The sequence below is a fragment of the Manduca sexta genome, unplaced genomic scaffold (genome assembly GCF_014839805.1).
Source record: "Manduca sexta isolate Smith_Timp_Sample1 unplaced genomic scaffold, JHU_Msex_v1.0 HiC_scaffold_345, whole genome shotgun sequence".
Taxonomy (NCBI): domain Eukaryota; kingdom Metazoa; phylum Arthropoda; class Insecta; order Lepidoptera; family Sphingidae; genus Manduca; species Manduca sexta.
The window spans coordinates 2672-15625 of NW_023594519.1; the positions used below are offsets into that span (position 1 = coordinate 2672).

Here is a 12954-nt window from a genome sequence, read left to right on the forward strand (position 1 = left end):
TACCAGTATGGATTGTCATCGTTGCACGCCTGGATAAAATGCATGGAGTGCCTACTCCACATATCTTATCGTTTGGAAGTTAAGAAGTGGAGCTGCAGGGTTGACGATAAAGATAAAATCAAGAACAAAAAGTCTGCAATACAACGAGCATTTAAAGAAGAATGCGGTTTATTAATTTATGTAGTAAAGCAAGAAGCAGGCAGTTCTAACGACGATACTGCCCGAAGATTTTTTTAAAATAAAGCCACAACAGCGCGTATCTCTGGCATTAATGAGCAACTCATAGAAAATTTTTATGTGATTCTTCAAGCCATTGCATCTGGAGAGCGTGTTGATCATATTAAATTTTCTTTATTCTGCAATGAAACCGCAAAACTATATGTTAAATTATATCCTTGGTATTATATGCCGTCCAGTGTACACAAATTATTAATGCATGGGGCTGATATAATTAAACATTTTGGGGCCATACCCATTGGGAAGCTGTCAAAAGAAGCCGCAGAAGCACGTAATAAAGACTTCCGACATTATAGAGAAAACCATTCCCGGAAAATAAATAGGATAGCGAGAAATGAGGACATCTTCCATAATCTTCTTTTGTCGTCTGATCCAAAGATTAGCCTTAGACCCCGCATGACGAAACAAAATGTATTGATACTCTCTCGAAAAGCCAAAGAATTTTATTAAAATAAAAAATAAAAAAAATGGAACTTCTGCATTTGCCAAAAGAACCAGAAAAGCTAGAATTTATTAATGTAGAGAGCAATTTAGAAAATTTATAAAATAGTAGTGGTAATGAGTAGGTCCTAAGGGCACACATTTCTGATTTTTCTAAAAAAATATGTGTGTATTCATTGTAAATTATCGCTTGCTTCAACAGTGAAGGAAAACATCGTGCAGGAAATCTTGCATACCCGAGAAGTTCTCTATAGGTTCTCTATAATATCTTGAAGGTGTGTAAAGTCTACCAACCCGCACTAGGCCAGCGTGGTGGACTAAGGCCTAATCCCTCTTAGTAGTAGAAGAGGCCCGTGCCCAGCAGTGGGACAGTATAAATACAGTTCTGATGTGATGTGATGAGTAAGTAGATAGGGATAATCCTTTTTTTAATTAAATAATTTGTTGTAATTTTCTCCCAAACATTAGTTATTAGCCGTAACAATCATCAATTTATTACATAATTTTATTTAGTAAGTGTTAAATTTTCCCAAGATAATCATAAAAAACGTTTTGAAAAATATAAAATATTATCATTTTTATCATTTTTTTCAACTCGTATAACTGGAAAAGTGGCAGGTCGATGCAGACGTTCGAAGTGCATAAGTATAGAAGAATAGACCAAAATTAATAAAAAAAAAGGTTTCAAAGCAAGACCTTTCAGGATTCCGTAGAAATTTAGGTTTTTATAGTGCGTTCCATACATCGAAAAGAAGAAATATTTTTTAGCCGAAACTATGAGGATTATCAAAAAATTACTAAGAATGAATATTGTAAGCGTTAAAAATATCTAGCGATTAGCGTAAAAAAAAATGATAAACACAAAATTATTTCCTAAGTCACTAAAATTGCCTTTTCGATCCACTGTGCGACGTTTTGACGTTCGTTTTTCGAAGTAGACCCTCTGAAGCGTCAGTAAAATCATCGATTATGGGCAAAAGAGCCTTTTTGGAACCATAACCTCATCGAAAGACGAACTGAAATTTGGCGTTTAGAAATTTTCTGATTTGATCTCGTACATTCCTTTTCAGTGCTGTTGACGGTATTGATAAGATCTAAAATGACATTAACTCTTTATGGCTGTGAATGCAATTCTTTTTCAATTCTTGGGGTCTTATTCTTTAGTCATGACTTTTCTTAAAAACGCAAATATAAATGAAAGAAACGTTTGCGGAATTCCACGACCAGCGATTTATCTAGTCATAGTATAAAACAAAGATCGATTTAATTTAAAGTTTATTTTTTTCTTTTTACACCAATAAAATTTTTGCTGTTAAATTAATATTTCTCAGCAAATCCTCTAATTTGATACCCATATTATAAGATTGCATAAAAAAAATAATTAGTCCGCCATCTCGATCGGTCAGCCATATTCGATTTAGAGTGAAGGCATTTTTTTTCTATTCTTCTCAGCAAATCCTTCCATTTGATATGCAAATCATGGGCGTGCGCGAAAAAAAACTGATCCATCATCTTAGGCCTTCCACAATATTGGATTTAGAATGACTTCACTTAGCTAACCAAGCTTTGTCATTCAAACTAAATGTGTATGCAAAATTTCATCTTAATCAGCAGGGGTTAACTGTTTTAAAATTTATTTATAAGATTCGACCCAAACACACATATTAAAATTTTAAGTTAAATAATAGCTTTCAATAATATTTATAAGGAATCGCTGAACATGATACATATTACCCATAAAATAATTCATATAAGCTAAAGCAATGTTCTGTCATGATATTAACAATGTATTTCCGCATACAAAACTGCACTGTTACCACCTTATTCATAGATGTTATTTATCTAAGGATGGAGCATTGCTGTAATAACAAGTCTGTTTCTCACCTTTGTTTATATGACAGCTTGCTGTTTGGTCAGCTTTGTGTATCTGACAGCCAACTAGCTCCCGAAGTTGTATCTCAATATTAGCCAATCACAACGGCCCTATGTCTACGACGATTGAGAAGGCTGCCATGCCATCAACACTGAGAAAGACTTGTTAACACAGCAACGTCCGTCCTTAGATAAATAACGTATATATAAGAGGGTTATTTAAGTCACACATATTTTTTTTTTCTTGGCTGATGTTGCTTGATAGTAAGCTATACAACTGCCCATAAACAATAGAAACATGGTCCAACACCATGAATTACAAAGTATTGTTTGGTATTCCACTGCGCTTGCTATCCTAAAATGAGATATTAAGTCTTATTATGTCCAATAGTTACACTGGCTACAATATCCTTCAAACCAAAACTCAATAATGACTACACACTGCTGCTTAGCGTTAGAAACGGACATTACTACCCAGGCAGATTCTCACATATGAGAGACCTACAACCTGTAAAATTTCAAATGCTTTATTTCACTAAACACATAAATTAATGCCTGATTACCTATTGGTTAACAAATAAAGTTATATCTACATTTACTTGTTACATACTTTATTTATTGTATATTTAGTGTCTGTCCAGGGCATACAATATTATAATAGGATCATTAGAATATATGCTTAGAATGGTGGCATAGTTGTATCATTGCACTGTTGAGGTCTTGGGTTCAATCCCCACATCAGACAAAGTGATATTGGTTTTTCTACTCAATATCGGCATGGAGTCTGGAATTTATGCAGGATATGGTGTACCATAGGCAAGGCTGTAGCCTTAATGCATGCCCTCTTACTGCATTGACTACCTCTTTGGGGATGTTTTTATCCCCTAATAATTATTATTAGCATTTTATGTTTTATTTGATACAATATTGCCCAAAATATAATTTGTAAATTCTATTATATCAGTTTTAATCTATTTTGTACTTAACCTCTAAACCATCATTATTATTCTAGAGGTGTGATATCACTGCACATTGTCAATAATTGATAACACTGTCAAAGGAAATTAAATGCAATATAGCCATGTCTATGGGAAAATTACATTCAAATAGCTAAGCCTAGCAAGATCGCATAATCAGAACAACTTATCACTTTTGAAAAGTGTGTCATGGTGTATTGTGTACTACAATTTCCACACCCTAGTTGTTTTCAGAATATAAAATACATACACATATTAGCATTTGTGAATTAAAAAAAAAAAGAACAAATGAAAAGTTTCATTATAAAACTTTTTTCATTGGGAAAATTATGACCTGTTTGGAAAAAAAAGTCACAGATTCAACAGGTACATGTTTACTAATAATTAGAGTGCAAGAAAAGTAGGTAAGTACTATATTTTCATAATAATATAGTATGCTCACTATAAAAAGACATTATTTATATTTGATAATTATAATTGAATATCATTTCTTATAAAGATGAATGAATCCCTCCATATTTTAGTGCACAGGTGTGTACACAATACACAGGTGCAGTCTCTGCTCTTTCACTATCATAATTTGGTGAGACGGCAATCTGACATGGCCAGAGAGAGATCAGATGCCGGACAAACGGATCTACATGCTTTTTGAGGCTTGGGCCTACCAGTCCGCTACTCCTCAAGTTTGAGCTATGACTGAGAAATATATAAGATGGAAAAACCTCAGCCACAATTATTAATGACCCGACCCGCGATTTAAATACAGGATCTTAGCACGTTCGTCGTATTCGTACCGCGTAAAATTTACAACTACGCCATAGTACATAGTCAAATGTCTCATAAAGATAATATTATAACATTACAATTTTAAACATTACAAATCTTAAAATATTCATTTGGATCGTAAAAGCAAGACACAAATTGTATTAATCTCATGTACTTTGCATTAAAATACACATCTATGTATAATCAGCATATCCTCCTTCAATATAAACTTATTTAAATAGATAGATATAAATGTTTTGTGCTATTTAAAGTAAGAAATAAGTCCATATACACAACTAAAAACATAAAGCGTCACACGGCTACTTCAGTTTAAAGTATTCACTACACGCATTCACAATCATACCAACCCGAAAAAATTTGTCGCAGAAATATATTCATCACATTTCTTTCAAACTATTCGTAGGTAATTACTTTATTATTTGCAGCTAATAACCTTATTTTCAGAAAATCAACGCAGACTGAAAGCAAATTAGGCGTTACTCCAAGAAATAAGAGGTCATCTACTCGTAAGCGAATAAATTGTGCAAATATGGAATAACATACCAGCAGAACAGCTTCAACTCGTTAATAATATCTTGCAACTGCTTCTTAATCCACGTTTTCATATGATTTTAACTTTATAATAGAAAATACGAAAATTTTACATGACACTGCCCATCAAGTTACCAAAAACAATTTTTTTCACAGCTCATCGTCAAAACGACCAAAGAAATATTCCATTATGCCACAGTCCACACATAACACTGTAACGAAAATTATTACCAGTCGCAAAAAGAATGGCTGCTAACACATCTGGTTGTGACCGTGCACATTCGTGGTTACTAAACATTCGTTGTCTCGTACTAGCTTCAGATGAGTTTTGTACTTCTGTCTCTATAAGCAATCGATCGCTTTTGAAATTTACGCATGCGCATTAGAAAATGACAACCCGACCCTTCTCAAATCTGAGCCCGAATATCGGCAACAAAGAGCATTTATAATACTACTGAAACTCGGTAATCTGCCACCAATAGGGGACCGGACAGGTATTACCAAAAAATCTGAAATTCAGTTTAAAGTAAAGTTTGTAATATTAAAAATATTATCTCATATTTGTTTTTGTAAAAGAGTTGTGATTTGTATTTTTAAATCAATAAATAAAATACAATAATTATAATATTTTTAGTCTATTCTTTACGGCAAATGAAACACCAATCACGGCGCATGACGTCACACGTGGGTAAAATGTAAACAAACAGACGTCATCTGGATGTCATACCGCGTTGTGTTATTTTAATGCTTTAAATGTGTTTTTTGACACAGAACTGCTCTAATAATTAATATTCATTTATACGGGACGTTGTTACTATCTTCCAGCTTAACGTTTACAGATTGTTTAATCGTTAATCATAATGGACCGCAAAAAATATCGTTGGTGCGTCGTACCTGAATGTAATAATACTTCTATATCTTTACCAAACAAATTATTTATTGATGTACCACGAAAAACAGATATACGAATAAAGTGGTTGCAGTTAGCAAGACGAACCTACGACGGAATGTCTGCAGACTCACCGATGTAGTTCTGTGAGGATCACTTTGATGTTAGTAAATAAAAAATAGTGTTTCGGTTTAAAATAAATCGATGAATATTTCAATTAATTAAATCATTTGTACACCCAGGGAGGTTATGGTTATGAGATGTATTTATTTATGTTTTAGCTGCCACATGATATGGAATAGAATATTTATTTATATAGAATTCTGGTTGTTACACAGTAACCTGAGATTGCCTGAGATTAACACGGTCTATGCAGTGTTGCCAAATCATAATTTCTCTTTACCCCAGGATTATTTGGAATTTAAAATTTTACCCAACAATCATAAATAATTCGGTACTTTTATTTCTATATCCTTATCTATGCAGACGCCACTTCTTTCTTCACTTCCACTTCAATAATTATTAATTTAATTATCTCATTTTATTAGGAACAACTAGCTGTACACGAAAATTGTATTGAATAAAAATTATAAGTGTTTCATGGCCTACAATTTTTGTAGGAAACATCTTTCTCTAAGCTCAATATTTATTACAATACCGTGAAATAATAGCTTTAATACCTTAACTCGTAGAATTACCATAAAAAATACCCTGCTGATTCAGTTTTACCCTAAATCTAGGGTAAATAACCCTAATCTGGCATTATTGAATCACTGTTCAAATGACAAGACTTGTCAAGTTGCTTTATCCACGTATGACGTCACACGAGACGAAATGACATAATGTAGCGTTTGCGCGGGAATTATAGCTATTTAACATTTAGGCATGGTTTTATGTACTTTTTAAGCTTTATTTGTGCAAAATACTATTTTTCTTGGCTATTTATATCCACAATGATCAATTTAAAACACCTTCTGAAAATTTGTCCGGTCCCCTATCACACATCAAAGGACTATCGAATTTTGATCATCCTAGAAGTTTCAATTGTTCATATTATAAATATTGCTGTGATTTGAAGTGTAGAAATCGGTTTTCATTCAATTTATTCGTAAAATAAATTCAGAGTGTGCTAGAAACAAAGGTAAGATTTTATTCTATTTGTTGTAAAACATCAAGCTCTAGAAGTCTATGAAAAATTTAGTTTGTACATTTTTTCAGACCCATTTTTTGTGATGGGCACTATTCGCGGGTTTTGTTGCGACGATGAGACGGGGGAGGTCGTAACATTTGATGTGAACGAAGAAACCGGAGAGCCGTCAGTTGAAAATGTTACACCTCCAGTGAGCAATGATGAACAGCAGAACGCACCTGAACAACCGAGGAGATACTTGCGTTTCCTCGCGGCTACATCACCAGGACGAGACGGTTCCGATCGCTTCAGGCGAACATTATTGAAGGGGCCAACCCTATCAGTCACCGAATGCTCCTAATTCCCACTTTGATGGTCTTCCCTGGCCTCTTCTGTGTTATTCTAATGTTGTTGGAAGTATACCTTCATGTACGATGCCACAAAAAGAACAAGCAGCCTAAAGATCCAAATATGTACTACCGCAGTCCTTTCCATGTGGTAACAAGCACTTTTTGTGGTATTTTTATGTAACCCCATCTCAATAAGGTACTTGTCTTTTGTAATGTATTATAAGGTTTTCTGGTAGTTTCATTTATTAAGATTATACTGTTTGCGGCCAAATTATTAGAGTTCTATCTAAGGTATTTGGAATTGTGATAATTTTTTCGTATATTTTCATACAAGTTTGCCCATTTTATGAAAGTTATTTTTCCTTGTTTCTTTGTACAATATTTTATTTTGGCCTGATTGAAATCTGACAATATCAGAGCATTAAGATTAATATCTTTTGGTGATTATGTTAAGCCATAGTTATAATTATATTTAACATAAGGCAATGGCTCAGTTTTGTAATGGTTTGCAATAGGCATTTATTACTTTAATATTATACTTTGTGGCTTAGATGAGTGTAATTATAATAATGCTTGTTACTATGTATTTTTAATCACTATGTTATACTGAATGGACAAAAGGATACATGTAGTTACTTCTTCCTTTTGGACAGACAAGTAATAGTAGTTATTATGAAATAAATAAATGCACATCATTAAATATTGTATTTGTAATAATATATATTGTCTTTATTAGAAAATTTCTAATATTTATAAAGTATTGGCAACTATAAGTCTGACTCAATAGCATGGATTTATTCAATTATGATTCTAGATATATTTTCTATTACAAAGCTTTTGATCTCTAAACTGAATATATTTTGTAATTTATTTTCTACTAATTAGTTTTTAATAGGTGCTACTGTCTCTGTAATATGTAATATATGTCATATTGTAGTCTGGCTATAAAAATAAAATAATGTTTGTATCAATGTAATATGTTTGCAGTATTGTTCTTTTTATTAATATTATGACTAAAGAATGAATTGGGTTGAAATTCAGCAATACATTGTAATGTATCATCTATAGGTACTAAGTATCCTAAAAACTGTTTGGCCGACTGTTTTTTAAAAGAGGAGTATAATAACTAAGTATATTTAACTAGATAAGCCATAATATGTAATAACCAAGGTCACTGTATTTAGTGTAAACCAAGTAGTTGCAAACATGTTTAACCCATTGTAAATGTCTGGGTGTATTTATATTGGTGAAGGATATACCATAACCAAGGTCACTGTATTTAGTGTGAACCAAGCAGTTGCAAACATGTTTAACCCATTGTAAATGTCTGGGTGTATTTATATTGGTGAAGGATATACCATAACCAAGGTCACTGTATTTAGTGTGAACCAAGTAGTTGCAAACATGTTTAAACCATAGTAAATGTCTGGGTGTATTTATGTAGGTGAAGGATAATTACCATAACCAAGGTCACTGTATTTAGTGTGAACCAAGTAGTTGCAAACATGTTTAACCTATAGTAAATGTCTGGGTGTATTTATGTAGGTGAAGGATATACCATAACCAAGGTCACTGTATTTAGTGTGAACCCAGTAGTTGCAAACATGTTTAACCCATTGTAAATGTCTGGGTGTATTTATGTAGGTGAAGGATATACCATAACCAAGGTCACTGTATTTAGTGTGAACCAAGTAGTTACAAACATGTTCAACCCATTGTAAATGTCTGGGTGTATTTATATTGGTGAAGGATATACCATAACCAAGGTCACTGTATTTAGTGTGAACCAAGTAGTTGCAAATATGTTTAAACCATAGTAAATGTCTGGGTGTATTTATGTAGGTGAAGGATATACCATAACCAAGGTCACTGTATTTAGTGTGAACCAAGTAGTTGCAAACATGTTTAACCTATAGTAAATGTCTGGGTGTATTTATGTAGGTGAAGGATATACCATAACCAAGGTCACTGTATTTAGTGTGAACCAAGTAGTTGCAAACATGTTTAACCCATTGTAAATGTCTGGGTGTATTTATGTAGGTGAAGGATATACCATAACCAAGGTCACTGTATTTAGTGTGAACCAAGTAGTTGCAAACATGTTTAACCCATTGTAAATGTCTGGGTGTATTTATGTTGGTGAGGGATATACCATAAGTAAGGTCTGTGTTTTGTGTGAAACGAGTACTGTCTATCTAAAATCTATAGTATAGAAATAAGAACCTATTATTTGATGGTCTATGAATTGGAATATGCTCATGTTAAATTTATTCTTAGTCAGTCTTAGGGGATATGACTTGATGATATTGTAATAATCTCTTTGTAATATGTAATGAAGACTTACTTAGCATGTACTTATTAAGTCAGAGTTTTTTAGAACAACATTTATTTATTGAATAATCCTTGTGAATCAATTTTGGTAATATTTTTTTATTTTAATATGGCTGTGTTTGTCACAATCTGGCTTCAATATGTTCAGCTATTTTTGCCTAATCTATTCATGTAAGAGTAAAGTTTTCTTGGCTAGGGTGTATGTCCTATGGTCAAATACACTATATGTTATAACTGGGTGTGTTCCCGATATATCTATTCTACATATATTTTAAAGTATCTAGGTGATTTTTATGGAAATAAAGGTTTCAAATGGTATGATTTTTATTTCTTCGTCATACTACACTCAACACAATACGCAATGCTTAGTTATATTGTTCTATATAAAGAGACTATATATTGTGCCTGTGCGAATATAAGATTTTGTATGTACTAGCGATGTTTTTAAAGTTTTATAATGTAATAGTACTGTCATTTGCTTCGCGAGTACACAAAGCAGAGCGAGTAATACTATTATCTCTTTATATCGAATTGTTCTTTCCGTCTTGAAATTTCTAAGCGAATAAGAAACAAATATTTTTTTATACAAACAAATTCAGGTACTCTTGATAAATAAAACACCCTAACTGCGATTTACAACTGATAGTTTTAAAAATTATTAGTAAGCACCCAATAATGAACAAAATTTATACCAGATAATTGGTCTGCGGTTCGATCCCTGGGCAAAACCTACCTACCTATGCTGTACGAATATTAAAATAATAAAAATAAAATTATTACAAGCTAGATTAAGTATTACTAAGGTCGGGATAATAATCCTGCAAAAAGATTATAATTCTTATAATACAATACATACTTCCTACCTATCTATCTACTTATTCAAAAATAGACTTTTTTTTTCAACCAATACGATAGTCATTGCCGTACATCTACAAAATATTTTAATTCATCGATACTATGGGTTATTCAAAACGTCGGACCCGACGTATTCCAAATTTGCAGCTTCCCGACATGATCGATGCACAGCAAACAATTTAATTATTTCGGGAGGGCGTAGGTATTAACTAGGGATGCTATGGCAATGCGCCCCCGTGTCTAATATTGTTGCCCGAGGTGGCGTGGGGAGATTACAGGGCCGAATTTAGATCCAGACAATAAGCTGGGATTATGCGCGTAAATTCTTCGCTTTTTAATATAATAATAACACTAACTTGACCTTTAAATTCTTAGTATTTTATTTTTCATAAATATAAACAGACGTTTTTAAAGTTCTACCTAGCAGGATAATTATTGAATTAATATTTACAGCACTTGGCCAAAACATTTATATCTAACTCTAAATATTTAATAATATTTCTGCGCCTCTTATCGACGTCTTTCTTTTGTACGCCGCGACAACATTTTTGCTGGCAAAAGCTATATTCACGTTCAAATCAGAGCAATACTTCCATCTCGAGCTTGTAAGCCATTGACACACATCGGGCGAAGCAAATTGGACATTTATTATGTACTGCGGTCTAAGTGGCTTTTCAAAATACACTTAGGACGTCTGATGCCGTCCTGTAATATTTACCTGTCTGCCGACGTATGATCTCCCTGACAAGCACTGTACAAATAATATGCCTATAGGAAATACATTATGGCATCCGGGGGTGGCAGTCTCGAACATATTGATACACTAATAGCTACCTATAGACTAGTAGTCTGGACGAGGGGTAAACAATTTAAAGGGAAGCCCACGCTTTAATATTTTATTTATAGTACACAAAGTTCATATAAATCGTAATAATATGAGCTCTTCATTACTGTTTTGTTTGTTGGTAACATCGGAGCTTCCATATTATAATGCAATATTGGAATACCTTCCTTCCTACTAATTATTTAGCCGGTGTGTAATTGTACAAAATTACCTGGCCTATGCTAGTATTTGTTATAGTCTGAAGACTTATAGGCTTCAACAATATCTGGGTTTACGCCTAATCGATAACCAAACGTCTTCACTAACTGCGCAGTTATAATATTAGTAGGAATGTACTATTTTTATCATAACTATGGCGTGCTTATGTGTTTTGATTTCGAGTAGGCAGTCAAGAGTAAACGAAATCGATTCCCGATTTGTTTGTAAGATTTTTATTTGATTGAATTTGAATTTATTCCTTTGCCACTCTATTACATACATGTTATTTATATTATGTTTTTTACATACCTCAGAAACCTGTTTTAATTATTTTGCAATAGCCACCCTTTTAAAGAAGACCCTACAAATTTAAATAGTTTCAAATTAAATTGTAAAGCCGCTATACGAGGGTTGCCCTATCTCGAATTATAAGCACTAGACAAAGTCGAACGATACACAGACGGTCATACCACATATAACAGGAATATAGCTAGTAGTTCATAATATTATTATGTTGTCAATACCGACACAGGTCGTGGAATAGCATACTTTATTCTTAAATAATGTGTTCACACGAAAATGGACTTTACGTCTAAATTGTCGATGCTTTTTTAATATATACTTAATCGTTAAACTAGTTGGTCGGTTTGATTACTATAAAGGCTACAAAGAAGCAGTAGCACCGTTAAAAGGTTGAATTAAGTAGGTACCTACTGACCTACTGTAATCGACTTCTTTCTGTACAGCATGGTAGTATAAATTAAATAATAATACTTAATAAAAAAATTGGACCAAAATAGACTTACAAAGATAATAACATAAGAATTACTATATCTAAGTTAAGCATTTCAATATTGTCAGGGATTTCCAAAACTAGGCCATGCCTTTATCTTTGGGTACTTATAATGAGAGTGTCAAAACAAACAAACAAACTGTAATCAACAAACTCTTATATATAATAATCTCTACACATACTTGCTATACTTGATTAGAACGTAGGTAAGTACTTGGACAATAATATAATTCGAAATTTTAAAAGAAAATAATGCAAGATGTTTAAAAAATATTTAAAAAATATAAAAGAAGGAAGTTACGTATACACAAATAAGCTAAACTAATAGTAATAATGGGTGCCCCAAAAAAACAGAAATGCCAGTACGTGAGGGTCCGTCTGAGTACTGATTCATGAGAACTAACTTCCAATGTCTCCCACAAGGTACTATATACTTATTCAAGGTTCTGGATGATGATGACTTTTGCTTTAATTTATGAATGATCGTAGGTATCGCTTACTACCAGCCGAACCGCTTGCTCGTCTCGTCAAGTTGTATTAAAAAAAATTAAACGTACTTATTCATTTATTTCTCTTTTACAAATCATTATTATTCGAAGGTCTTACACCTACGTCGTTAATTTTACTAACCAAGGTGTGCTAACATTATATTATAATGTTTAACTTTGTTAAGTACTAATTATCATTAACAGTATAAAGTTTGGACGTATACCTGACATAA

At 32.8% G+C, this 12954-nt stretch overlaps 1 long non-coding RNA gene across 1 annotated transcript; it reads left to right on the forward strand.

The window, feature by feature from the left end:
• The first annotated feature begins 7386 nt into the window (after positions 1 to 7386).
• On the forward strand, positions 7387 to 9861 carry LOC119192968. The gene is made up of 2 exons (XR_005113790.1): positions 7387 to 8382; positions 8482 to 9861. It is a non-coding gene; the product is annotated as an uncharacterized LOC119192968 (long non-coding RNA).
• Positions 9862 to 12954: the final 3093 nt, after the last annotated feature.